This window comes from Rousettus aegyptiacus, unplaced genomic scaffold, assembly GCF_014176215.1.
Source record: "Rousettus aegyptiacus isolate mRouAeg1 unplaced genomic scaffold, mRouAeg1.p scaffold_m13_p_16, whole genome shotgun sequence".
Lineage (NCBI taxonomy): Eukaryota > Metazoa > Chordata > Mammalia > Chiroptera > Pteropodidae > Rousettus > Rousettus aegyptiacus.
This window is the reverse complement of record NW_023416291.1, coordinates 37813358-37838121: the sequence shown is the minus strand read 5'-3', so window position 1 is coordinate 37838121 and position 24764 is coordinate 37813358. Positions and strand designations below refer to the sequence as shown.

General features: G+C 41.5%; 1 protein-coding gene and 1 pseudogene across 18 annotated transcripts in view; one reads left to right on the top strand and one right to left on the bottom strand.

Annotated features, from left to right (window-relative positions):
• Window positions 1-24764, bottom strand: part of CACNA1A (calcium voltage-gated channel subunit alpha1 A) — a 279186-nt gene that overhangs the window by 208765 nt on the left and 45657 nt on the right. The window lies entirely within an intron of this gene.
• On the top strand, window positions 12490-12608 carry LOC118612784 (annotated as a pseudogene).

Below are 24764 nucleotides of genomic sequence, written 5' to 3'. Positions count from 1 at the left end.
TAAAATGGCCAAAATCCTGAACACTGAAAACACCAAATGCTGGCGAGGATGTAGAGCAACAAGAACTCTTGCTCATTCACAGTGGAATATGAAATGGTATTGCCACTTTGAAAGACTATGTAGCGGTTTCTTACAAAACTAGATTTATTCTTACTGTATGATCCAGCAATGGTACAACTTGTTATTTACCTACAGGAGTTGAAAACTTATGTCCACACAAAAACCTGAACATGGGTGCTTTTGGAGTTTTGTTCATAATTGCCCAAATCTGAAAGTAGTCAAGACATTCTTCAGTAGGTGGAGAGTGGTACATGGATAAAGCATGGTACATTCAAACAATGGAATATTATTCAGCACTAAGAAATAAACTATCGAGCCATGAAAAAACAAAGAGGAACCTTAGATGCTTATTACTAAGTGAAAGAAGTCCATATGAAAAGGCACCTACTGTATCACTCCAATTATATGATATTCTGGAAAAGGCAAAACTATGGAGACAGTAAAAAGATCACTGGTTAGCTGGGTCAGAGGGAATGATGAATAAGCTAGGATATTCAGGGCAGTGAAACTACTCTGTATGAGACTACAATGATGGATTCATATTATACATTTGTCCAAACTCATAGAATCTATAATACCAAGAGTGAACCCTTAATGTAAACTGTAGGCTTTGCGATAATGATGTGTAAGTGTAGCTTCATCAGTTAGAACAAATGCACCAGGCAGGTGAGGAATGTTGACAGAGGGGGAGGCTGTGCATGTGCTGGATCAAGGGCTATATGGGAAATCTTTCTCCCTTCAGCTCAATTTTGCTGTAAAAGTCGCCGTAGTCATCTTTCCAAACTCAGGATCCAAGGCTGTGAAAATCATTCACCAAGACTGATTCAATATTGCCTTATTTTTAATTTTTTAAATAAAATTTCTACTTTGGAATAATTTTAAATTTACAGAAAACTTGAAAAGATAGTCCAAGAAAGTTATCATATGCCTTTCACCCAGTTTTCTCTAGTGCTAACATCTCATGTAACTCAGGTACATTTGTTTAAACTAAGAAATCAACATTGTTGCGATGCTATTAACTAAACCCTACACTTTATTCAGATTTCACTGGTTTTCCCACTAACATCTTTTTCTGTTTCAGGATCTAAGCCAGGATACTACATTCTACTGGGTCAGCTTGTCTCCTGAGTCTCCTCTGGGCTGTGACAGCTTCTCTCCTTGTTTCTCACAACCTTGATAAGTTTAAAGAATACTGGTCAGGTATTTTGTAGAATGCCCCTATATTGGGATTTGCCTGTTGTTTTCTCATGAGTAGACTGGGATACTAGAGTTGGGGGAAGACAACCACAGAGGTGAAAAGCCCTCCTCATTGCATTGTATCAGGGATTCATAACATCTATATGACTTATCACTGTGATGTTGACCTTGATCACTTGGTTAAGGCGGTCTCTCCCAGGTGTCTGCACTGTCAAGTTACTGTTTTCTCCATCCCTACTCTTACTCTTTGGAAGTGAGTCACTAAGCCCCGCCCATACTTAGTAGGAGAGAGTGTAAGCTCCATCTTCTGGAAGAAAGAGTACCTACATATATTCTTTAGAATTCTTTTGTAAGGAAGATTTGTCTCTTCTCCCTTATTCATTCATTCATTCACTCATTCATTCATTCAGTTTTTCATTGCTATCAGTATAGACTCTTATATTTATTGTATTCTTTGGATTACCAGCTTTAGCCGTTGGGAGATCCTTTTAGATTGGTAACTGAGTCCCTTTGATAGGTCCCATATATTTTTTCAGCTTCTTTACTTTTTGGCATCCCAAGAGGCTCAAGGATCATTCCTAACTGCCTTGCCCTAGAATTCACTGCTTCTCCAAGGAGCCTCTCAGGGCTGGGTGCCATACTGCATTTTTAGTTTTTATTTTGGTAAAAGTTATAGATGCGGGAAATTTGGCAACCAGCATAAAAACATGCAAGAACTACCAGGGGAGACTGAAGGTCATGGGTCACTCCCCAGATGGTAATTCGATTGAATGGTAAAAATAGTGACTTTATAGTGGAGTGCCCTGGCAGACAAATAAGTGTTCAAAATTAACCACACCAGCAAAGGGGCAAATTGGCATTACGTGCCTCCTGGCATGATATACCAAGAAGGATGCAACATGACTTCTGGGGACCTCCTGCCAAAAAGGTATTATTCAAACAAGTTGAATTGTATCATGTTTAAATTAAGGGATAGTCTACAAAATAACCTACCTATATTCTTTGAGAGTGTTAACACCAGGAAGCTCAAATAAAGACTGAGCAATTGCTCAAGATTAAAGGAGATGTGACAAACAAATCCAACAGGTGGGCCGGGATCTTCTTTTGCTATAAAGGATGTTATTAGGACAGTTGGTGACATCTGAATGAGATTTTTAGATTAGATAATAATAGGGGATCAGTGCTAATTTCCTGATTTTGATCCTTCTGCTGTGTTATATAAAAGAATCCCCATTGAAGTACATAGGGTTAAAGTACCATTGTATCTATAAACTACTCTCAATGGCTGAAGAGGAGAGAGAGAGAGAGAGAGAGAGAGAGAGAGAGAGAGAGAGAGAGAGAGACTGAGAGAGAGAGAGAGAGAGAGAATAGTTGTAAAATGTTAACATTTGGGGCACCTGGATGAAGGATATACAGGAATTCTTTGTACTGTTCTGACAACTCTTTGGTAAGCCTCAGATTTTGTCAAAATAAAGTTATAATAAACAAATGGTTACAAAAAGTTAAACATGCACAAGTTTCTTTCGTTCCTTCTTGCATTTCATTGAGCACCTGTTATGTACCAGGTGGTTTTCCAAGCACAGGACAAGATAGACGAAAATCCCTATGGATGCGGGGCTGAATGGAGACAGAAAATACATGGAATGAAGAAAGAAATACATAGAACGTCAGCTGGTGCGAAATACTCAGGAGGAGAAAGCAGGAAAGGGGAATAGAGAGTGCAGCCATTGGTGACAAGAGTCAAATAGACCTATGAGGCATGCTACACAAAGTAGCAAGGATGATACGTACTGTTGGCTTTCAGAGAAACTTGTCGACTAAATACCACTTAAATTCTGATCTCTAAATGCAGAAAGCAGCTTCTGACAAGGCCTCCAATGATTCTTGCCTACTAGTGTTCATACCCTTGTGTCACCTTCTCCCCTTGAAAGTAAATGGGACCTAGTCACTCACTTCTAATGAATAAAAACGTGCAAGAGTGATGGGAGGGTCCTTCTGAGATCAGGTTACAAAACGACTGGGGTCTCTGTATGGTCTGCCCTCTCCAGCTCCCTGTCTCCTGCTTGCTCTGAAGGAAGCCAGGTTCCATGTTGTGAACTGCCTTATGGAGAGTCCCATGTGGCAAAGAACCAAGGGTAGCTTCCAGTAAACACCTACTGAGGAACTGAGGCCCTCAGACCTACAGCACACAAGAAACCAAATTCTGCCAACCGCCACATGTTTAAGTGCGGAAGGGAATTCTCCCCCTGACTGAATCTTCAGACGAGAGTGAAGCCTCCATTGACACCTTGACCACAGCCTCATGAGAGAGACCTTGACACAGAGGACCCAAATGAACTGCACCATGATTCCTGCCCAACAGAAACTGTGAGATCATTAGTGCTGTTTACTGCTGCTAAGTTTGGGTGGTTTGTTAAGCACCAAGAGATAACTATTACATTAAGGTTCTGTGTTCCTTATTTTCTCCTCTTAAAATCAAACAACCAATTTTTCTCTTTTCTGGATCTCCAAAAAGATTTATTCCCCGAGATCGGTATTAGAGCTGTCTACCAAATATTTCCCATTCTCCAACTTCAGGCACGTGGTCAGATGGAGTTTCATGGCCCCCTCGTCTTTCCCAAGGCCATGCGAACAGCTGTGGCCAGTGAGCTCTCACTGGAAATAAAGGGATGGGACATTTAGTTGTCAGGGCAAATCTCTCTGGTGCTGCAGAGTCCAAGACAGTAGCTGCCACATGTGACTATTACAATGAAATAGAATTGAAAATTCTGTTCCTCAGTTGTACAAGCCACATTTGCTAGTACTCAAAGACTGCATGTGGCTAATGGCCACCTTATACGACAGCACAGATAGAGAACATTTCCATCTTCCAGAAAGTTCTACTGGACAGTATGGCTCTGGGAGCACTCTTCTGCCCAGGAGCCAGCAAAGCTCCAGATGATGACTGCTCTTCACGATTGGGGCCCCCAGTGAGGGTAACAGGGAGCAGAGCCCCAGTTTGACCCGTGAGGACATACTGGGTGAATGAGAAATCAGCATTTGTCATTTTTTAAAGTCACAAGGATTTGGGAGTTTATTGTTACTGCAGCATCCCATGCTAAAAAGAAACCCCCAAATAGCATAATCAATAGCATCCCATTCATTCCCAGTTTTCAGCAAATCTCCCTATTGGCATCTGTCTTAAAATGACTATAACTATAATTCTGATGCCAGTTTCTTAACTCAATTAACCTATGAGCAAGCCAACAAGTGAGCAACAAATAGGTGTCCAGTCTTATTGGAGGGGCTTCATGACATGGGGAAGAAAGTTTAACGAACCTTTCATCTGACATGTACACCAGTACAATACTCAGATTATATCATCTGTGCTATACTGTGAACTCTATTACAAAGAGGTTGGAAGAGGGAGATCAGTGAGGTTGGAATAGTCAGGAAAGGCTTCCTGGGGGAGGTGTCATGTGAGAACGATGCTTCTTAAAGCCGAGATCAAATTTGGAAAGATAATAGCGTGGTAGTTTCTCAAAATATTGACAACCGAATTAGACATTTCATTACATTATTACAATATTATTAATATTGTTATTTTTAGTCGACAGTTCTAAGGGCCTTACAGATAATTAACTCATTTAATCCTCACAACGGTCCAATAAGATAGTTGTTATTAGTCTCTGTATTTTATAAATGAGTCATGAGGAGCTTAAGTAACTTGCTTGTGTTCACATGATCAGTGCACAGGGCTGGAATTCAGACCCAGAAAGGCAGACAGTGCTCTTTAACCTCACTGCTCTATCTGTGGGAAGAAGGGAACAAAGACTGAATAGATAGAGAAAGAATCCCTTATGGAGAGGGCTGGACGCTGAGAGTACAGATTTGCCTTTTGGCTGTATGGCTCTAGACTCAGGAAAGACATTGCAACAGGGATGTATATTATATATATTTGGGGGATGTCCTGGTTGAATGATGACTCCCAACAAATATGTCCATGTCCTAATTCCCAGAACCTATGACTGTGACCTTATTTGGAAAAAAATGTCTTTGCAGGTGCAATCGAGTCAAGGATCTTTATGATTATTATTAGTTTCAAATATAGCGTAGATTGGTTAGATATTTATATAGTTTTGATGAGGTCATCCCAGATCATCTGGGTGGGCCCTAAATCCAATGACAAGTGCCTTTATAAGAGACAGAAAAAGAAAAGACACAGACACAGAGGAGAAGTGACGTGAAGACAGAGGCAGAGATTAAACCGATGCGTCTATAAGCCAAGGAATACCAAGGATTGCCAGCAGCCAAGACACCAGAAGCTAAGACAGAGGCAAACAATGAACTCTCTTTAGAGCACAGAGAAGGAGCACAGTCCTGCCGGCACTTGATTTTAGACTTCTGGCCTCCAGAACGACGAGAATAAATTTCTGTTGCTTTAAGCTATCTAGTTTGCAGTAATTTCTTTATAGCTGCCCCAGGAAACGAGTATAGGGGCTATCAGAACACACACAGTAATGAACGCCTTCGGCGTGAACGATAGCTCCAGAAAAGGTTGAGGTCTTATGAAGGGATGCCTGAGGGGTGTTGGCATTTAGGGGCAGAGCAGAGAGAAAGAGAAGTCCCTGGCGGAGAATGAGAAGGCACCGGCAAGGAGGTGGGAGGACAGGTAACGCCACAGAAAGCCCCGAGGTGGGACAGTCCAGTATTTGATGCTGCCAAACACAAAGCGAGCTAAGCACTGAAAAATGCCACCCTGGTCCTGCCCGCCCGCCACAGGTGTGACTAGCACTCTGGACATGGCTTTATGAATGAGTGCTAAGCTTTTTGTGTGTACAGTAAAATATACATAACGTGATTTTAACCATTTTTAATCATTCGGTTCAGTGGCATTAAGTGCGGCCATCCCCACCATCCATCTTTTCGCTTTGCAGATTTGTAACTCTGTCCCCAGTAAACACTATCTCCCCATTCCCTCCACCCCGTCCCTAGCACCCACCCTTTTGCTTTCTGTCTCTATGAATTTGATTCCTCCGGGGACCTCATGTAAGTGGAATCACACGATCTTTGTCCTCTGTTGACTCATTTATTTCACTGAGCATATGTCCTCAAGGTTCATCCACGTTGTAGCACGTGTTGGAATTTCCTCCCTTTTTAAGCCTGAATAATAATATTCCATTGTACAAATGGACCACTTTTGTTTACCCATTCACCCATCAGTGGACACCTGGGTTGCTTCCACTTTTTGGCCATTGCGAACAATGCCACTGTCAACGTGGGTGTACAAATATCTCTTCAAGTCTGTGATTTCCATTTCTTGGGCTACACATCCAGAACTGGGTCATATGGTCAGCTTCTGTTTAATTTTTGAGGCATCGCCAGACCATTTTCCCCAGCAGGTGCAGAGTCCTTAGCTTACAGAAGTACATATTAAAATATTTACAGATGAAATCATACAATGTCTCAGACTTGCTTTGACATCATCCAGGGTTACATTAAAGCAAATTAAAGGTCTGCTTTAATTTGCAGAGTAAGGTTATATTACAGGCTGGGAAACAGTAACACGAAAAGAGTTGTGAGTTGATAATTATTGAAGACGGGTAATAGGGACATGGAGGGCTGCCTTTCTATTTTCTCTTCTGTATTTGAATTTTCCCGAAAGACAGAAATTTTTCATATAAAATACTTGAAGTATTCTTGATTCACATTGCTATAAGAACCTCACAATTAATTATGAAAACAAAAGTACTCAGGCAATTACAAATTATATTCAGTGTCTAACCCCCTTGTTAAGTCAGGAGCTTGATTAAATGCTTACTTATATAGTCATGTGTATCCTGAAAAGTTAGCAAGGGAAATTTAATCAAATGAACTACATCTGCTTATAGAAACTCCCATTTTGGTTTTTCTTGAGTGAGAACTGAGCCAAGTCCCCTCAACTTGCAAAATAACAAGCTTTACCACACCTTGAGATACTGTCACAGACAGCAGAATTGAATGTGTCATTTCACCTGGAATCCTGGAGAAATAAATTTGTTCATTTATTCATTCACTTGACAAATGCTTATTGGGCATCTATTTTATGTCAAGCCTTAACCCAGGTATTGGGGATTGATGCAGCCATGAATAGAACAAATAATAAATTCATGTTTGGGGCAAAAATAAATAAATAAGTACCAGAAAAAAAAAATGAGTGAACTTGGGTAGATCTATTATATGACAGGTAGTTTCTTTTTGTAAGGAAAATGGAGCAGATAGTGGGGTCAGACAGAAGAGGAGGCAAAGTTATTTTGGAAAGACCTCTGAGAAGGTGACATTAAAGCAGAGACCTGAGGAAAGAAAGGAACAGAGATGCAGACGTCAGGGGGGAGGAGTGTTGCAAGCAGAGGAAAAACGGACTATAAAAGACCTGTGTGGACGGCGCCTGGTGTGTCCGAAGCACAGTGAGGAGGCTCCAGTGGCCAGAGTGGGGAGAGTGAGAGGAAATGAGGGAAGGGAGGTGATGGGGACAACAGGACTGTTGGCCCCTTGTTTTAAAACGTAGGTTTTCTTATTATTTAGGCATTGTGAAGCCAACAGATGAGGAGACAGCCTCCATTGAAAAGACAGCTTGTTCCCACAGATCCCAAGAGGAGGGGGACACGTCATTTCACGCAGGGCCACAGAGGATTGGTCAGGAAGCAGGTGGAGTGAGGGGGCAATGTGGGCAGGAGTCTTTATATGTTTTCGTCAGGAAGAAATGTGTGAGGCAGGGTGGCGAATCGAGGATCGGCTAGTTTTAATAAGTTCAGGGCTCTGGAACACAGGGGCTCCCCTCTTTGTCTGGTGCCTTGCTCTTGAGCGATCAGGGCAGGTGGACCATGGCCCTGAGTGTGAGAGCCCAACAGAGGAGGTGCCAGGGATGTGGGCTCTGGATTGGTTGGTTTGTATTTGACTTGCATGCTCACTGATCACTCCTTTCTTTGCTGTCTCAAGGAATTGGCTAACTCTGGGAGGGGCGGTCCCTCCAGGGTTAGTCAGATGTCAAAGCATTCGAAACACACAGTGAATATCTTTATCTTATGAAACTTGCCTGAAAGACTTTTCTTCCTGGAAAGTCTGATTGCAGCCCTAAAAATGTTTGGCATTCTAGGAAACCTCATGGTCCTGTTCATGGCTCCAACCTCAGCAACTGAGGGAGGTCAAAATAGAGACCCAAGGCCTTGAAAAGTGGCAAGGGCAACTTGCAGAGATGTGTGAAACGTGGGCTGTCTTCACAAGAGAAAGACAGAATGATGCACACAATTATAAAACGTTCACTCATGTTTTTAAGAAGAAACAAAAGATAAACCAGAGACCAGTACAGGTGATTTTCCGATAGGGAGATGTAAGGAATGAGGCTGGGAACAGAATTAAGGGGATATCTGATCCTGACCCCTGGTTAGAATCAGATCAGCTTTATTTCCCCGAAAAACATGGATTTACTCCTTTTATTTTCTCCTGTTTTCCCATGACTGAAACAGAGAGCGGGAAACATACACACAACAGAGAACGTGGTAAGAGCTAAGCTTGGTGACAACATGAATGGGAACACTCACACGTGTTTGCGAGGTTACACGTAAATATATGCATACATCTGTGATGTCCTTCCATAGCTGTTCTGCCTTTTCTGTCACTGAGATGACAACAGCTAAATAATCTCACGTTCCATATGGCACCCCGACTGTCACAAAGTTAACACACTTTAAGTTAAGGAGGGCTGGTGATGAAAAAGGAAACCTTTTGAATTTATGAGAAATAAGTGTGTCAGGCATGTAGCCATCATTGTCCAGCCTTGACCTGATTATGTCAGTGCACTCAGGTCCGACTTCCCACTGCCAGCCCCCAGTGTTGGGGGTGGATCTGGTCACCAGTGTTCACTCAGCAGGTGGGTATACTAGTAAATGAATGCTCCTGCGAGCATCCTTCAGCTAGTGATTGATGGAAGTTGGTGGGTTAATACCGGACTCCCTTGGTCCTAGGGTGTGGTCAGTCTGCAGAATGGGCTCTCTGCTGCCTCCCAGAGGCCCCCACTAGTACTGAGTCCCAGCTGCTAATAGTAGTAATGTGCCTGATGGCACATCCATCACCAGTTCTTCTCTTCCCTGCTCCTCTGCCAGTGTGTCCTGGTACCTCCTCCCAAAATAGTTGAATCCTCGTTTCCAGATATACTTCTGGGGGGACCCAACCTAAGACAATGGAGTTGGACAAATTCTGTTAGTTATTTCAAAATCTTTAGGCAAGAGAAAGAGCTTTCCTTCCTTCCTTCCTTCCTTCCTTCCTTCCTTCTTTCCTTCCTTCCTTCCTTCCTTCCTTCCTTCCTTCCTTCCTTCCTTCCCTCCTCCTGCCCCTTCCCCTCTCCACTTCTCTCTCTCTCTCTCTCTCTCTCTCTCCTTCCTGTCTCCCTTCCTTCCTTCCTTCCTTCCTTCCTTCCTTCCTTCCTTCCTTCTTCAAAAAATTATTTAAAGGGCTCGTAGGGTAAAAGTTGAGTATAAATCAGGCACCCCCACTAGATGCACTACCCCAGCTTCATTGTGTAATAGAAAAATCCCAGAACTAATTGTCAAAAGACTGGGACTCGCACTCTCCCAAATGGAGCCACCAGTCTCATGTGACCACTGAGCACTCGTTATGTGACTGGCCTGAATCAAGACGTAAGCATAAAAATATGCAGCAGATTTCAGAGACTGAGTATGAAAAACAAATGTGAACTATCTCACTTGTGATTTTTATATTCACTCCAAGTGGAAATAATAACCATGGGGTGATTTCCTCACTTAAGAACAATACAGCAACAATAAGAAAGTGTAACAATGCCACATCTCCACATTAATGTCCAAGCTACGTTCTACTGCATGAACCTGACCCATCATTTAATCTGTTGAGCCTCAGTTTCCTCACCTGTAAAATGGTGATGAGGTCAGTACATACCCCCTGGGATCATGAAAAGGATAAATGGCACCTTGTATGTGATGGTCCAGGCAAAGGGTGGTAGAGCACAGATGTCGGCTGCACTGATAATATTCACTGCGTGCAGTGGAATTATGTCTCATGTCCAAAGAAGGCATTTGATGTTCCAGAAGCAAAGAAGGCAAGAAGCAGGCAGGACCCGCCAGAAACACAGACAAATAAAGGTAACAGGATAAAGATCCTAACAACATTCATCAGAAGGGAGTAAAAGTTCTATCTAAGAATTACATGCAGAGAAAAGCATAAATGCATTTATGTTTGGGCCATTCGAAGACACATCATCCCTCAAAGAGGCCATAATGGGTTGACTTGACAAAACATTAAACCTCTCTCTTCTATGTCTCTTTTATTCCCTCCTCCGGCATCATCCGTGTCTTTTGTTGCAGAAAATGCTTTCATCTCATGCCAACAGAAATCACTTCAATCTTTTACCTGAGACGCTTGCTTAGGAACCTGTCTCAAAGTGTTATGAGTTCCCAAATTGAGAGAGAAAGAGAAAAAAAAAACAGCCACAAGGCAGCATGACATATGGTTGAGCTATGTGGCCTTGGGCCAGTTGCTCAACCTCTCTGTATCAATGTGTTCATTTGTGAAACAGGAACATTCTAGTGTTTGCTTCATTGACAGTTGTGACAATTAAATGAGATAATCCACACAGTATGTAATGAAGACTCAGAGCCTGGGTGCTGGTGTTGCTAATTGTCTCTGCCTCCAACCTAGAGTCATTTTTCATTACCGAAGAGATTCTCCTCCTCCTAAATAAGTCAGACTTTTCTTTAAACATTCCATAATTGGTTTTTACATATTTTTCAAAACTAATGTGATTTTCATGTTAAAAAATTTTAAGCCACCATCCCACAACTACCACAACACAAACACTGTGGGAATCTTGTTAATTTCTGTCTAGTTTTCTCCGTTATGTTTTTATTTTACATAAGGAGGTAATTATAGTATAAAGATATTTTATATGTAATAGTTTCTCATCATCTGAGTGTTCATTATATGGTTCATTATCCAGATATCCGCACAGTTATGAGTTTAGGGAAGCAAAAGTCATCCTAATATAAAAATATTCACTGGCGAACTGACAACTTCACAGTGACCTGTTCTGGAAAAACAGGAACATCGCTTCGGAGCACATCAGGTGAATGTGCTTGCCAACGTTTATCTCTGATTGTTGACGGTTGTTTGAAACTCAACCATACAATTCAAAACAATGTGAGTCAAGTGCAACGTGAGAATTAGATATCTTTGTGAAAGATGGCAGGATTTAATGAAGTCGATGAAAGTGACGTGGGGGAACCACTTGCAACGCAAAAGATGCCGTTGACAAGTGAGGAACTTGAAAAGTTAGACTGGTTAACAATTGAAAAGCAGAAAGCAATGACAGTGAAAACTGCTTCAAAAGAGAATGAACTGATGAGCAAATGATTTAAAGGCCCTCCGGGGAAATTGATGAAGATCTTGTACGTGTTCACGAAATGACCCCCTCTGATTTTACCACAAAAGTCAAAGTTGAACAGGAAGATGCTTCATTGTTCTAACATACTATTTTAACAGGAAATGATGCACACACAAAATATCAATTTCAACTCATTTTTTTGTTAATTCGAAGAATTGAAGAGGTTTCCTCTATCACTTTCTCACTTATTATCATATTGTAACCATCATTTTAAAAGCTATGTTTACTTATTACTTGTTCCCTTTTAATGAACTTTTAATAATGTTTCCAACTAGATGCTTTTAAAAGTAATAAGGCAATGAGCAATGTTGTGTCTTGGTGTTTTGAACATAAAGGTATTGACCCACAAGTGGAATTACTGGGTCCGGAGCGAAATTGCTGCATTTGTCAGACAGATCCATGATACATACTTCCAAGTGTCATTTTAGATTGGCTCTGCAAATGGACTCTGCCATTTGAAACATTCAAAGAGATGTTTCTGCTCCTGATATATTACATATGTTTATTGTGTACCTACTGTGTGCCAGGAGCTGTTCAAGGCACCAGGGACACAGTCCAGAACAACACAACTTCAAATCCCTTCCCTCACAGAGGTGACATTCTAATTGGAAAAAATAGACAATAAACCAATAATTATTTAATATGGCAACCGCGCTATAGAATCATGAAGTAGAGCATGGGAATAAAATTGGGGTGGGTGGTTCAGAGAGGATGATCAGGGAAGACTCCTTGGTAAGGTAGCATTTAAGCAGAAACTTAAAGGAAGTGAGGAAAGGAGCCATTAAAAATCTGCAGGAAGAGTCTATGGCCATGCCACCTTGAACAAGCCCGATCCCATTTGATCTCAGAAGCTAAGCAGGGTCGGGCCTGGTTAGCACTTGGATGGGAGACCACCTAGGAAGACCAGGTGCTGTAGGCATAAAAAAAAAAAAAAGGAATAATAAGGGATTGTTAAGCTGACAAGGTCCTTGCATCTGTGAGGTCAACCAAGGGTTGCCTCGCCTTAAAAAAAAGTCTGTGGAAAGAGCTTTCGGGCTGAGGGAATAAGCAAATGCAGAGGTCCTGAGGTGAGCACATGCTTGCTATGTACAGATAAGTAGGTAAGGGCAAATCATGCAGGGCCTTGTGGATTACAGAGACAACTTTGGCTTTTATCCTGAGTGATGTGGAAGTCATTAGGGGTTCTGAATGGGGGAGAGATGTGACCCGACTCAGTTGTTCTCAGTCTCCCCTTGGCCATGAGGACAAAGGGAAAGCAAAGCAGAAGCTTGGAGACCAAGGAAGAGGCAACTGCACTGGTCCAGGTGGGAAATGATGGGGGCTGTGACCAGGTGCCAAGGAGAGTCATTCCTGCATATATTTTGAAGGCAAAGCAGGCAGATGTTGCTTATGGATTGGACCTGGGGGATGAGCAAAGGAGAGGAGTCAAGGATGCCTTGGGGATTGTGATGAGAGCAGCCTAAGGACAGAGCTATCGTCAGCTGAGATGGAAAAGACTGAGGGAGGTGCGAAGGATGACGAGCCACACTTACCACGTCCCCCTCGAATTACAAAATCACCCCGCAGCAGCATTTATAAAGAATGAAAATGCAAACATCTATTAATAATTATTTGCAAATGCTGCGTATTAGGTCGTTTAGATAAACCCAGCTCTCTGGGAATTTTGCCAGAAAAATCCTGAACTAAGCTTCTACAGCTATCAAAGCCAATAAAATGCCATCAGCGAGGATATGGAGAAAAGCAAGTCTCTGCCTATGTGAGAATCTACTTAATCTAACCTTATCATTCCTTCCTCTGCCTTCTGTAAGACCATGGATCATCTGAACAAGAAGATAGGCATATGGAGCTGAAGAAGGATCAGAGCGGAGAAAACACGAGAACTGCAGGAGTGGGATATTTGACAATTTAAGGACAGACTGGATGAGAGTACCCCAATCTAGAAGGAGGAGATTAAGCCTAATTACCTGGCCCCACTGGTAGCCCCACTCTGTTTCCCTCTTTGCCTCCTACCCTCTGCCGGCACATCTCTACTTCCATTGTCTGTGGTGACCTTTACTTTAGTCACTGTCCCACCGTAGTCTAGCTTGTTTATTTATTCGTCTAACAAACAACATTAAGCTCCCACCATGTTCCAGGCACTACACTAGACACGTGAGAGTGTTTCAGAGACAGCCAGTGGCCCATCGATTATTCACTCATGCCTTCTTCCCCAGCAACAAAACAGGACTACATTTCGTAGGCTGCTTTGTGGGGAGCTATGGCCATGTGCTGGTCAATTAAACATAAGGGCATTGGTCTCAAGTGAGCTTTGTCTTTTGACTATCTCCTCTGTTTTCTATGTTTTAACAAAAAAAAATTAATTTCCAATAAATAATAAGAATGATGTTATGAGGAAAATAAATTAAATCTTTAATGTCAAAAATCCTCCCATTACTCTGATTCCTTTTCACTCATGCTGGTGGCCCATGGCATAGAGGTTTCTTCTTTAAGCATAATGTAATCTATTTTATTAACTCTTTTACCTTTGCTGGTTCAGTCATTCAACAAGAATCAATTTCTATACGGTGGGGATACCATGATGAACAAGACCGACATGGACCCTGCTCTCAGGGAGCTGCCATTCTAACAAGAAGAGAAGCATAAACTAGATAAATAAGTAAAATTTACAGTATTTTAGATGGTGAAAATCACTCAAGGTAAAGATAAAACAGAGACAACTTATTTATGTGAAGTTCAAAAATAGACACAACTAATCTATGATTAAAAATAAATTGTGGAGAATCTGTGCAATAGAATATTACATAGCAATGAAAAAGAACAAACCTCTGGTCCATACAGCAACACCGGGCCAACCCGGTCAGTGGTGATAGAAATCAGAGCAGCAGTTGCCTTAGGGGTGAGAGTGCAGTCCTGGGAAGGGATGGACGGGAACGTGCTAGGGGCATACAAAATTTATTTATCTTGAACTAATGGTGATCACAAATATCTACACATGCAAGGATTTACTGAGCCGTACACTTAAGATTTGTGAATTTCACTGTATGGTAGCCCAATTTAAAAGAACAAAAAATGGAAAGAGGAAGGAAGGAACCGGAACTGGGAAAAGTTGGTGGTGGTGGAGTGGTAGGTGGAGTCAGGGAAGGTGACTTTGAATAGAGAGCTGAAGGAGGTGAAGGCAAGAGCCAATCAATCGGCAAGAATAAATCACAAGACTAAGAAAAATATCAGAAAAAAAGTGTTAACAATTAAGAATTAACAGCTGTGCATCAACTCATAAATAAATATTTTTGAGCACCTGTTAGGGAGGTATTAGCAGCAAAAGTGGCCATAGCCCTTATCTTCACATTAATGAACTAGTCACAATAAGAGCTGTATGACAATGTTAACAAGGGTAATTAAAGAAAAGCACATGCACAACCAAAGTATATAATCAAAGTATATAACAGGGTGGGAGACACAGAAACAGAGAGATGCAGAGAAAGAAATAGAGAAACAGAGAAACACAGAGACAGAGAGACAGAAAGAGGGAGGAAGAGAGAGAAGATGGGAGACAGAAACAGAAAGAGGCGCAGAGAGACCGAGAGAGATGTCAGTAAGGTGAGTTATATTTGGGAGTTTCGGTATGCTCTTTTCCACAGCAGAATGATAAAAGTAATAACCAGTAATTAGTATACAACTGCTTAGTCTCTCTCTCTCTCTTGCCTGGGGCTGACAAAGAAAATAACCAATTGTGCTGGAGAAAGGACCAAGGACTTAGAGAGACATTGGAAAGAAAAATCAGCCTAGGAGTCACACATTGCAGAAAAACCAATGGAAGTCTCTAGCAGAGTAAAGAGATCCTGGGGTCAGAAGGGAGGATGGGTATGTTAAAAAATATATATTTCAAAAGTAGCTTCTGATGTTAAACAGGATCTTGATAGAATGAAATAAGGCAGCTTCTGACTTTAAAGTACTATGTCTGCACAGATGATGTTCCTTCACCGCCGAAGGCATATCGTGTGTGTGTATGCGCGTGCGCGCATGTGTGCACGTTTCTAATTATGGTAAGTCATGGAGATGGATTTTGATTATCTAACCACCCCTTTCTGCTGGTCCCATTTGCGGAAGAGACAACACTGCATGTCTGTCAGATCCTATTTCCTTTTCCTCCTAGACATTCAGCAAGGGTACCTGTCCCAGCCCTCCCTGCCATTGGGTTGGGCTGTAGAACTGCATTCCAACTGATGACATTTAGGCAGAAGTGATGTGAGCCACTTCTAAGCCTGATCCATAAGAAATGTCCAGTCTCCCATGTGCTCTCTTTCCTCATGTGCCAGCCAAGTTTAAAAGCACCACTGGGGAACTTAGAAGCCTCACCTAGCAGAATACAAAGGCACAAGATTGAAGGACCCTGAATCCCTGAGTAACCACCTGGAGAAAAACCTCCCAGGAGGACCATCCATCTTGGACAGTTAAACGATCAAGGAAACAATTACTGCGTTCAGCCACCTAGAGTTCAGCGATTGTCTGTCACTGCAGCTAGCATTCATTATTCTGTTTAAAATACCTTTTAATAATGGTGTGTGTAGCTAACAAGTCTTGGGGACAGTTGACATTCTCTCCAATTCTGTTTCTAAACTTTTATTTTCCTGCCCTTGAGAAAGAATCCATCTTCCTTTGAGACTCGGACCATCCATGTAGCATCGCCACCAGCTCCTAGGTGCCCCCATCTGTGTCACTGTCATCTCCAAGCTTTGTGTTTTTGCTGTTGCTCTAGTCTCCACCTAGAATGCCAAAGAAATGTGGCAGACAATGCATGTGTTTCAGTCCAAATGGACATAGATGCTGTCTGCTGCTGTGGGACAAATCAGAAGCCTGTTAGCAGCATCATACCCATGACTTTGGCCTTGGTTGATCTCTAACCACTAGGCAAATCAAGCACATAAGCTTTTAAGACAAACGAGTTGTCTTCATTCCACTATTCAATTGCCAAGATATATTAATTCTATACCCAGATACTTCTCAAATCTATTTCTCTCCACTGTCCTTGCATCTAAAAAATTCCAGGTTGCTATCATCTCTTAGAATACACTCCAGTTGTTAATGTGGCCCAGAGCCCATCCATGAGCTGGCCTCTGCCCCAGCCCCAGCCTCCTCTCAGTTTTGGTCTATATTCTAGCTGACCTGGACTCCTTTCAATTTTTTAAATGTACCACCTTCTTTCTCATCTCCAGAGCTTTATAATACTATGCCTATAGCCAGAAGCATCACCATTCCCTCCTCTCTGCCTTCCCTGGCTAGCTTTTACTAAGTCTCCAAGTTTCAGTTTAAATGTTCCTTTATCTAAGAAGTCTTCTTTGAGCTTGTTAGACCACATTCAACCCTACAATTACTCATTCAGAGCATTCCAGTTACCTGCTAGCCTGGGATGCTGGCCTGCAGGGACTACATCTGTATCGTTCACTATTGTGTTTGCAGGATCTAGTATGGGGCATGACTCATAACACGTGCTTGATGAGGTACTACTGAATAAATGGATGGATGGATGGATGGATGGATGGATGGATAGATGAATGTATTTATGTATGTATGTATATATTAATGCATGCATGCATAGATAGATAGATGGGACAGATTATGGATGGAATAGTGAGGAAGCAAAGACAATATAAAACTCACAAGTAAGCCAGATAGTATAAGAAGATGACATACAACATGCACTCTGAGGAAGCAATGTTTGAACCCAAGACCTCAGGCACCGAAAATTAAAATTAAGCAGCTAAGAAAGCCAACTTTATGCCAAAAATCAAACCAAAGAGTAATCAGAACATGTTGACTGGCAGCAGTGGCTGGAATTTAAAAATAGGCCAGTCAACCTATTATGCATGTCCTGCCTTTTGCTTTAGTAATCAATTTCCCAGGTGCCTGAGGAAACACGAATGGCCCTTAAACAGATGACAGGGGGCCCATCTTCAATGCTAATAAGAGAAAAGCAATTAAACTTGCACTGAGATGCCATTTTCCACCTATCACAAGGGCAAAACCCAAAAGTATGATAATGCGCTCTTCTCGGGAAGCTGAGGGGCACCAGGAAGTTTAGCCTATTGCTGGTGGGAGTGGAAATTAGTGCAAGCCTCCTAGAGGGCCATCTGGCAATGTCAATCCAAATGACCCAGGCCTTGACCCAGCAACCCAACTTCTCCACATTTATCCCTTTGTCTGTGTTGTTTGACATGTTTTTAATGACATATGTTCAAAGTTATTCATTGCAGCATTGTATATAATGGCAGAATTTTAGAAACAACTCATGTATCCATCATTAGGAGCTGGTTTAATAAATTCTGGATCACCAGATTAAAATAATAATCATAGCTTAGACACACCTCTCACTATTCTAAATGCATTATATGTATTAACTCATAATAGCCAAACCAGGTGCAATAGCTATCTCATTTTATAGGTGAAGAAACTGAGGCCCAGAGAGGATCAGTAACTTGCCCAAGATCACACAGCTAGGTAGAGGCAAGTTAGGTCAGGGAGGAGGGATGGTGGCTTAAGGGCCTGGGAGCAGGAACAACTCTGTGGCTATGAAAAAAAAAGTAGAGCTGTTTGAAGAACAAGAAAATAAGCAACAGTAGACAGGGGAACAAGATGCGGTGAGATCACCTCTGATCACACTCAGGCCCCCAAGAAGATACCTAAGGTTGGGATGGAAAAGGGAGGCTCAGCTTCTCCCTCTTCCTCAGCTAATCCCTTAACTCTCAACCATGAAGCTGCAATACTGCCTCTTTAAGAATGAAGAAACTAATCTGGAAAGATCTCTGAGAACATATTAAAGCAAGATACTGAACTATATGCAGGGTATACACCCTTTTGTGTAAGAAATAAGGGGAAATTAAAATAAATATTTAAATTTGCACACACATGTGTTGGCATGAAGTAATTCTAGAAAGATAAGAAACCAGTGAATGTGGAAGGGGTAGGAGATGGAGTGGGGAAGGAGAATGGGACAAATTGGACAGAGGTAGGAGATATAAATGTATAAACTATTGAAACACTAGTAACTAATTTTGAAGTTTAGAGAGAAGCTCACAAGTACTCAGGAAAAGCATCTCTCTCCTGGTAAATGACAGGGCATGTGCCTTACAGTGTGCCACAGTCCCCACCATTCCCTAATGTATACCTAATAGAGAGGTCTCATTTAAAGGAGAAAGTCACTCCTACCTCCAGTTTATTGCTGTCATACTGAATGTGGGCCCAAAGTAGCCAGATTCCCTCATTTTTCAAGAAGAGTGGAAAATCCAAATTTTTATTTGACATTTTCAAGATTTTAAAAGTTGGCAAGAAATTTGTTTCTTTAAAAAATGAAAATTGTAGTCTATACACTGCCTCTGATCCAGAAGAGTTCAGAATCTGTGCACCCTCAGGAAATCTTCTGGAGACTTCCTTTTTGCAGCATCCCAGAAATCTTTAGGCATCTATTTAACGTGCCATTTGAAACCAGAGATGTCAAGTGGCAAAAACAAAGGCTAGGTTTGGTTGCTCAAGGTGTGCACTGCGCAAGTGCCCCCAACCACAGGAGAGAGAGGAACGCCGAAATGTAGTCTACTAATGAAGAACTTCATGATGGGCAGATCAAGCTGATAACACCAGAACCCTATCAAATTCAACATCACTAAAAGAGAGACAATCAGATGTGATGTGCCACAGGAAATACTCTGCACTATTGAAAAATTATTCTTGCAAAAATAAAAGAAAATCACCAAAACCAAACCTGATTAATCCTCTAGAACAAGGATCAACAAACTGTGGTCTCCCAGTCAAGCCCAGCCCTCCACTTGATTTTGTAAATGAGTTTCACTGGGACCCAGCCACACCCATGTGTTTACCTGTTGTCTATGGATACTCCCACACTACAATGGTAGAGTTGAAACCATAATGCCTAGAATATTTATTATCTGTATCTTTAGAGAAAAGGTTCACCAACTCCTATGCTAGATCTAGGCACCGATTCACAGAAAATACAGAGAACAGAAAAGCATGTTAAACCAACACCAACAGGAATGCAATCAGCAAAATTTTAAGTGTGGACTAGTCTCCAGGAAAAATAATCCAGTTCCGTTCATAAATGAGAAGAAAAAAAAAAAAGGAAGCAGAAATATTACAGATTCCAAGAGACTTAAAAGATATATCAGCCAAACAGGGAAATAGGGATAATGACTGGATATTTGACAATATTAAGAAATTGTAGCCATTTTTCGTAGATGTGAAAAAGACATAGTGCTAAATGCAATGATATTTGGGGTCGGATCCTGAACAGCAAAGGTGTGCACTGTGCAAGTGCCCCCATGAATAATAAAATTGCCTAAATGATGCCTAGAATTAGCTTTAAAATCCAAATAAAACTGGTGGCTCAGTTAATAGTTATGTCCCACAGTGGTGGATCACACTAATGTAAGATGGTAACACTAGGAGAAACTGGTCGAGGGGTATACAGAAACTTCCTGTTATTTTTGCAACATTTTTGTAAATTAAAATTATTTCAAAATAATTTTTTTAAATAGCATTGTGATTACAGTTTTTAATAGACTCTTAGAAATACATCCTGTAAGATTAACAGATAAAATAATATGATGCCTAGAATTTGCTTTAAAATAATCCAGCAAAGTGGAGATAGTAGCTGGGGGTATCAAGAAACCAGATTTGCCAAATGTTGATAATTATGGAAGTTAGGAAGTAAGCACATGAAGGTCTTTTGATGATTCTCTCTAATTTTGTGTACATTTAAACATTTTCATGATAAAAATGTTTTTGAAATAAAAAACTTGAACTTACATGCTCCCTCAAATAGATTGTGTCCCCCTGGAAGAAGGGGTACTTCATCTCTCCCAAAGGCACTCTCCACTAGCCAGGCCACATATCCTGAATTGCAGACTCCTCCCCACTGCACATACATCAGGATGGCCAGGCTTTGGCATTCCTCTCCATGGAATGATGAGGGCGTCTGACCCCTGGGGCTACTAAGTTTCCCCCAAACCACCAAACTCTTAACCAACTCCATGTGACCAAAAAGGAACCCGATTTGCCCCACACGTTAATTTGGACAGTAAAGCCCAAAGAAAATTTACTGGGGACATCTGCAAAGTGTCCTTGTCTCTTACAAGAGCCATGGGTACCTTTATTTTTTTCTTTCATTGAGTGTAAACAGGGAAGTAGGTAACCTTAAATGCAATGCCAGGCATCCTGAGGTCTTGGATCCTTAAGGGATGAAAATACTGCTAGATCAATCCCATCCTGAAAATCACCCCATCTCTGTACTTTCCATCATGAAAGTCAATACCTTCCCTTGTTCAATTTGCTTGAGTTTGTTGTGACCTGCAGCCCAACACCCTACCCTGGTCTTGCCACATAAAACTTTCTTTACACAGGCCCCATGTGTATCAATTTATGCAAATCTATAGAAATCCGCTGGAAAGGTAGGCCATGAGTACAACAATTCATTTGAAATCATCAAACTCTGAATCCCAGTTTAGGCCCTGCTAGAATCCTAGTCCAGATTATATAAATTCTTACGAGATAATAGATCTAATAATAGATCTAAATAGATTCACCACCGCTATTCAATCAATCAACCAGCCACTTGTCATATACCTCTAACCCATCCCTTTTTCTCCATCCCCTTTACTACTCGGTTCAGGTATCCATCATTGTTCACCTGGACCATTGCAGTATCCTCCTTATCAATTCCCCTGCCTCTAGTATCATTCCCTTTCAATCATCTCTCACATTTCCCCCACAAGGCTCTTTCTAACCCACACATCTGACAAAGGAACTTTCTGGCTCCAAATTCTTCAATGAGTATGTGTGTGTGTGTGTGTGTGTCTCTCTCTCCCTCTCTCATTAAACAGTAGAAAAATATGCATAACATAACACGAGATTTTCCATTTCATCCATTTTTAAGCATACAACTCAGAGGCATTAAGTACATTCATATTGTTGTGCAGCATCACCATCTCCATCTGCAGAATTTTTTCATCTTCTCCAACAGAAATTCTATACCCACTGAATACTAGCCCCCATTTTCCACTCCCCCGGCCCTTGGCACTCACCATTCTACTTTCTGCCTCTATGAATTTGACTCCTATAGAGACCTCATATCAGTGGAATCACACAGTATTTGTCCTTCTGTGACTGGCTTCTTTCAGTATAATGTCCTCAAGGTTCATCCATGTTGTGGCATGTGTCTTTTTAAGACTAATTAATACTCCATTATATGTATATTGCATTGTATTTATCTATCTACCCATCGATGAACACTTGGGTTGCTTCCACCTTTGGCTATTGTGGATAACACTGCTATGAACATGGGTGTACAAATATCTCTTTTTGAAATGCTGGTTTCAATTCTTTTGGGTGTATACCCAGAGTGGCATCGCTGGGTCATGTGGTTCTACTCTCAATGACTCTCCTTTGCTTTTAAGTTAAACCCCTTTGCTCTAAGTCTCCCGCCCAGCATCCACACTGTTGCCAGAGGCTGCCCTCTGCCCACTGGATAAAGTTGAAAGCCTTGACTTGACTTCTGTCTACCATATCCTTGTCTTGCTGCATCTTCCTTGAAACATAAACTCTAGGCCCGGTGATGCTGCTGGCCCATTAGAATTCCCAAAGGTGGGGGGGGGTCTTAAAATTACCCAATTTCAGAAAATATATTTCAGTTGCTCTAGGGCGAGGTCCTTGTGCTGGAATTTTATTAAGTTCCCCAGGGCATCGGGTGGGCAGACTGCTTGGAGAAGCAGGGGTACCCATGCTCAATTACTTTTCACTCCTCCAGTAACTAAGACATTTCATACTTCTAGATCTTTGGGTAGCAAGTTCTACTTTGGAAACCCTTTCTCTCCTTGAGTGTTTGATATACACCAACCCATATCAATAATCACACATTTCATAAATTCTTTTCTAATATTTTTTAATAGAATCAACCGGTCCCTTCTAGAGTCCTTGGGTATCTCGATATCCTACCAGGCCTGCCTCCCCACTTGAGAACATAAGCTTTCTGAGAGGAGGAATTGCACATTATGTTTGCTACCCCCACAATCTAGAACAGTTGCTAGCAAACGAGAGCCTCTGGGCAGAGTCATCTCATTAATACACCAAAGACACTCTTATTACTTTCAAGATTTCAAGGGTTCTCGGAGGTCTGTGATGGAAACTGGGGACAAAGCCCAAATGTTTTTTGTCATATCATGGACTGATGACTTCATTCCAGCTCCTGGATGCAGCCATTCCTGAAATCTACATTTAAATTATACAGTTAATACTCTACCACCACCCTTTTTAAAAACCTGAGTCAGTTGAAACGTTTTCTATCTCTTGTAACTCAAAGAATGCTGACCGATACCCCCAGGCTATCCCATTCACCTGGGATGCTTTCTCCCAGATCAACACATTTATCAGTCTGACAAACTTCAGCTCATCATTCTCAACTTGGCTCGATGTTTCCTCCACTGAGAAGACTTCCCTGATTCCACAGAGCCAGCGTAAGGGTTCCCAGTGTACTCTGAATGCTCTTCCTCGCAGTGCTGACACCATGATGATTGTTGATCTGTGTGTCGGCTGCACTGAGAAGTAATCGCTATGGCTTTTTCATGTTTGTGTTCCCAGAGCTGACCCCAGCAGCCCCCAGTAAATGTCTGTTGTACTGAAATAACAAGTAAATGATCAAATTGTAAAGTGTTGCCTTCCTCTGACAATGGATTTATTTTTTCAAAGGATAAGAAAAACAAAGGCTGTCCACCAATGGTGGCTGCAGAGTTGATGTGTTGCATTCTTTCTTCTAATTAAATAGCAAGCAAGGTGTGTGGGCAGGAAACAGAGGGACCTCAGAGAGAGGCAGATAAAGGAGTGGGTGGCTCTTGCCAGCAGCAGGCCTTTCTTTCATCTTCTGTCATGGGGCCAGCCCCTGCCTTCAGTGCCCACCTGCCATGCTAAACCCTTCTGGATCCCCAGAAGCAATGAGAAATAATTTGTCTGAAGAGTGGGCGGGGAAATAGGATGGACAAAGAGAGGAAGTTGTGTCCCGTTTCCTCCCAGCTGGCTCCAGCTCTTCACCACTGCTCCCTGAGCTAGCCAAATGCATCTTCTAATTTAATTCATTATGCTTTTCCCAGATGCTGGTAATGGACCCACACGGGATACTGCCCTTCTTCCCTAGGAAAAAAAGGGAAACAGAGAGGCATGCAATAAAGAAATTGATGCAGGAAGAAAAGAAGGGAAGAGATAATGGTAAAATTTTCATAGCAACAACAGCTAATAAATGTAGCTCATACTGTGTGCTAGGCACTGAGCTAAAAACTTAACATATAGTCACTCACTTCATTCTCCTCAAAACTTTATGATGGAGGTTCTGGTATTTATCTCCATTCGACATAAGGGAAAGGAGAGGAAAAATAAAGCAAAAGAGAAAGTAGGGATTTTTAAAAAATATTTTCAAATAAAGGCACTGATGGGCTCCAAGTCCTGGGACATAGATAAGCACATAGTGGGTGCTCACTAAACAATGTGGAATGAAGGTTCAGAGGAAATCCTAGCCCCATATCATAAAGACAACATCATTATCCCTTATGGAGTGGAAGAGAATATGTCTCGAAGCAACCAGTATGTCAGATGTTAATTTCGTTTATCTTACTTCACAAATAAGAAAAATTTTGAAAGACCATCACCACCATTAATGAGAATTACCTTGGGAAAAATAAAGGGTAAATTAAGACATTTCAAAAACACTGATTTTTACAAACAAAAAAAAAAGGTCATTGATTTCATAATAAAATGTATGTTGGGAAGGTGGAGAGACAGCGTATGCAAAACTTCCTGCTACCTTTAGCCCAAGACCATCACAGGCAGATTTTCAACCATTTCGAACCAAGCAATTGGGGTTGAGGATGGAGTCAGGCTGTGTATTAAACTTGGCCTTGAAGCTTAAACAGCTCTGAAAATTTTCTATTAAAAAGGCTTAGGAGCATCCATTGGATGGGCATTTGGGGCTGGGAGTGTGTCTTAAAGTCACATTTGCATAACAATCCCAGTGTTTTTTCATGTT